Here is a 4,660-nt window from a genome sequence, read left to right as displayed (position 1 = left end):
CCCCCCCCCCCCCAACACCCTGCTGCACCATCCCCGCCAAATACCTTAACCAGCACACACACACTCACTGCTGAATAAAAGACCTGGACTTCTCAGATTTGGTAAAAATATGACCTTTAACCAGCATCCCTTAGAACTGTGCTTCTCAACTGGTTTTACAGAGCTAGATTTTACACTGCAAATCAAGTGACAACAAAAATGTCCTTAAAAACACCCACTGAAATGTAATTTATTAATTATAATATTTTACAGTAATAATTACCAATACAAGCTGGCTAACTTCTATGAAGTGAAAGATTAATTTTCACCAGCTCAGACTAAAGCATTTACACAACATTTTGAATTATTGTTTTAGTCTTAGCCTGACACCAATCAAAGTTTTAAAGGGCATACACGTGTATTTAGCAATATTATGAAAAATGGTTCAGTTCACTTGTGCTTATTTTTCCAAGTATGTGTGTGTTTGCACTGGTGCAAATAATTTGAGCCAAAATACAGCAGAATTTGATTGGATGCAAGACCCCTGATGTAAACAGAAATGATATGTGAACAGTTTTCTACTCAATTTAAATGATCATAGGCCTATGTCTTTGTATTTTAGCTATCATAATGATTATGCAGTTAGTAGCAGTTTTTCCTGTCTGTTTGAGGTTTTCCCCCATAATGTAATAAGAACAAATCTGCAACCCACTCATGACCCACCAGATCATAAGAAAACACAGAAACTAATTTAAAGAAAATTTTCTGAAAGGAATTAACATGCAAACTGGCTAACAGCTGAAGTAACCAAAATAAAACACATGCAAAAAATAAAGAATAAGGTCAATGACATACAACAGCGTCCATAATAAATGAAAGAGCATGTAATTTATCTTCAATGCATCAATTTAATATTAATATTTAATAAAATTTAATTAATAAGCATTTAAAAAGCAATAAAGAACATGATCATATCAAAACTACTAAAAAATATTTTTATGGTATTGGGACAGTTGTATCACCCTGAAATTGTATTTACTTCATGAACAGTATTTTTAATGTGTTTTATATAACAAAATCATAATGGACTAGTTGGTTGATGTACGATTCGTCTGCCATTGTGAGCCATTCCTAACACAAGCACTCCAAAACTGCCCACTACATCTCTACACCATCACTCAATGCTTTCAGTAAAACTAAATACGCAATGCAAATGCACAGAAAGAAAGAAAAATAGTGTCTAAACACCTCTTTCACTGCTGAAGGACATCTATCCCACTGACAGTTAAATGTAATTATACTGCAACCATTCCCAGCTTTACAGAGCTCTTCATCTAACCTCAGAAAAGCTTGCGGAGAGCGATTCAGAACATTACAAACGTCAAACACAAACAACAGCAACTCACCAAACAAACCTGCATTCTTCTTCATAGCCGTCATAGATACGAATCAAGCACATATTGGCAGTCATGTCAGGACCGATCAGCGGGTGTGGATCGGTTACCCTCCGCCACATCATTACCGCAGAAAAACAGCTGTAAATCCATCCGTGTCGGCAGAAAAGTCCTCAAGGCCTTGGCTTAAACTGACATTCAGCACCCTGCCAACACCTGGAAACCACACCCAAAGATGTACCTGGAAGAGTGTCATTTCTCGCAAACAGATTTTGCTTTACCTCAACCAATCAATACAGTCCCTGTGTAGGTCGCAAGCCTCACTGATATGGAGGACTGATGCTGGTTACGGATTAAAACAAATGTGTGCGTTGAAAACATGGTTAAGATAAGATACAAGTTCTCATATATAGACTGAGAGAACAATAAAAAAAAAAAGCCAAACCTCATTTCCTCAACCCCCAACATCTCTTCAGAGCCCTTTGCCCCCCGAACAAAAGCCCCTAACGACTGGTGCCGCTGGCTCAGATTAGCATTTCTATTAAAAAAAAGGAGGCGGTACCATGAAACTCCAGTTGTCGGACCGACAGATAAAGCCCTTTCCCCCCACTTCTCCCAAGCTCAACCTGCCCCCCAAACCTATTCAGTCCACCTGCATTGATGCAAAAACCCTCAAAGAGGCATAGAGACAGACCACAGCTGAGGGGTTTCTACATGCTTTTTTAGTCCTCAATTCAGTTTTTAGGGTTATAGAGGGGTGAAAGAGAGAGAAGTTTTGAGAGTGACAGAGAGGACAGAGGTGGAATAATCCCATGTACGAACCATATGCTGTGGCGCTGTAAACTCAGACTTCCTGTGGTGGCGAGGGCGAGTGGAGGACAACGACAGTAAGACAAGCCCTGACAGAAATACTCACACACTCTGATTTAAAGGTGATGTGTGTAATTTTTTGATTTAAAAATCAAAAGTCTAATATTCAAAGACAACTATAAGCAAGCGTACTAGGTTGAATTCAGCAAAACTAGGGCTTTGTGGTGATAAAACACTATTGTTTGTTTGAGAATCCTGCCCAGCACAGCAACACTGGCTTAACCAACGGGACGGGTTATTTGTTTCATTAACCAACAGTAGATATTGTGCAAGTAGTGTTGCAAAATGAGGGTTGTTCTCGTGCGTCAAGCAAGTATGGTTGATCTTCTGTTTATGTTCGCAGATCAATGCAAATAAAATCCTAAATTAAATCTGTTCATCATATAAAGCGAAAACGTGGACTAAACGGCTCAAATCAGTTTTACTGAATTGAACTTTTATACTTACATTTTTGAAGCGTCAAAGTGGTAGTTGCATAGACATGTCAATGGAGAAACATAAATCTCTCAGATTTCATAAAAAATTTCGGAACAAAAGTCTTACGGGTTCGGAACAACATGACATTTGGAACAAATTTGGAACAAACGACGACAAAATTTTTGGGTGAACTATCCCTTTCATAAATTCTATAAACTATAAATACAAATGATATTTAAAAATATCACATTCTCACATCTTATGACTGTCCTAGCTTTGGATCTGTTGTCCATAAGCCAAACTTCTAAGTGATAAAATTTACTATGCTACATCTGTTTTCCTCTGTTTACAGGAAATGTGCTATACAAAATTTGATCGATGGACCCATACACACATATTGCAGTGTCAGCTCTGTACACACACACATACCCCAAAACACAGTAAAACACTGAAAAGCTCAAACTTCCTGTCAGTATGGGCTGTGTGTCATTAAAAATGCATCTAAACAGACAGTAACGATGGGAACGAACCTCTGGGGCAGTTGGACTGAAACCCTGAGAACAGTGCTGGACGGTAATGCAGTGTGATCAAACCACTGCAACAAATACCCAAGATGCCTTGCCTCGCTCTGCCTACAGCTGCGCCAAGTTTCCAGGGGAAAATTTACACATCGCTCTGTCAGGCTAACCCAATCCGTTTATACAAGTCTTAATGTAAGGAAAGGACACACAGTCTAAACTTCCTTCTCCCTCTTTTTCTCTCTCTCTACCATGTCAGCCGAATCACTGGCTCATTTGAAGCTGCTTCTGTGCACTGTGGTGGTCTCTAGGTCTCCAGGGCCTTGTTGCTTGTTAGGGTCCATGTCTTTCCCTTTCTCTTCCAGGCTGCACTGTTCTGTCAAGGCTCTTTCTTTCTCCCTAACTCGCCCGTCTTCATTCTCCCCGCAGCCTGGCTAATGTGCTCATGGATCACTGCAACCGCCTGTGTACATGCTCCACTGCAAAGTTTCCAACAGACAAGCCCAGAGCAAGTTAGACTAAGTGAACTGGAGCTACTGGATATGTGAGTGCATTTCAAAACTTACACTTCATTCCACTGCTCTAATTTGATTGGACAAGAGCAGTTTTAAGATTCCTAAAGCACCTTTCACTGTCCGTTTTACTTCTAATTTGGCAAGTCAATAATTGTCAATAAAATAAATAATTCTTGTTTTAGAGCTACAATCAAGCTCTTGTACTGGATATCCTGTCATCATACTTGCCTTCATCTTGTTCCAAGCCAAAGCTTAGGAGCTTGAATGACTTACTTTCTTGTATTGAACACAAAAGGTGAATTTTTCCACATAATGAAAGTGAATAAAAACTTACAAGAAGGTTATGGCTTCAAAAAATCAAAAGGACTACTTGCATAATATATGTCGGTCACAGCTTTCATTATATTGAAAAGGCCATGTTTTTTATAAAATCACCATTTGAGTCATGCTGGGTGAAAATGGCATGATGATTAATCATTTTTGGGTGAACTAATCTTTTAAATAGTGCTGTCACGATTAATCGCGATTAATTGCATCCAAAATAAAAGTTTTTGTTTATGTAATATACTGTATGTGTGTGTACTGTGTAAATTTATTATGCATATATAAATACACACACACATACAGAATATATTTTCAAAGTATTTACATATTTATATTTATATAATTTATATATAAATATATTTAATATAGAAATATAATTTTTTTCTTAAATATATACATGCATGTGTGTGTTTTCTTCATAATAAATATACACAGTACACACACATATATGTAAACAAAAACTTTTATTTTGGAATGCGAATAATCGCATTAATCATTTGACAGCACTACTTTTAAATCACTGAAAATCACTAACCTGCACTCTCCACCTGCTCAAGTTGGTTATGCAGTGGTGAAAAAACAGAGAGAAAAATGGTAGGGAGTTGAAGAGACGGTGGTACCCCCCCCCCCCAAGGGGGGAAGG

The 4,660-nt window shown here is 38.1% G+C and overlaps 1 protein-coding gene across 3 annotated transcripts in view; it reads right to left on the bottom strand.

Annotated features, from left to right (window-relative positions):
* LOC107571704 (signal-induced proliferation-associated 1-like protein 2) overlaps nt 1–4,660 on the bottom strand; it is a 76,310-nt gene that overhangs the window by 45,804 nt on the left and 25,846 nt on the right. Inside the window, exon 1 of one of the 3 annotated variants that reach the window (XM_016258147.1) lies at nt 1,819–1,891. The exons of the other annotated variants lie outside the window; for them this stretch is intronic. The gene's annotated coding sequence lies outside the window, so the exon portion shown is untranslated. Of the gene's footprint in view, nt 1–1,818; nt 1,892–4,660 lie in introns of those variants that run through there. 3 annotated transcript variants of the gene reach the window in all.

This window comes from Sinocyclocheilus grahami, unplaced genomic scaffold, assembly GCF_001515645.1.
Source record: "Sinocyclocheilus grahami isolate Dianchi unplaced genomic scaffold, SAMN03320097.WGS_v1.1 scaffold3.1, whole genome shotgun sequence".
Taxonomy (NCBI): domain Eukaryota; kingdom Metazoa; phylum Chordata; class Actinopteri; order Cypriniformes; family Cyprinidae; genus Sinocyclocheilus; species Sinocyclocheilus grahami.
The sequence above is the reverse complement of the archived record's forward strand: the minus strand, read 5'-3'. Positions and strand labels throughout refer to the sequence as shown.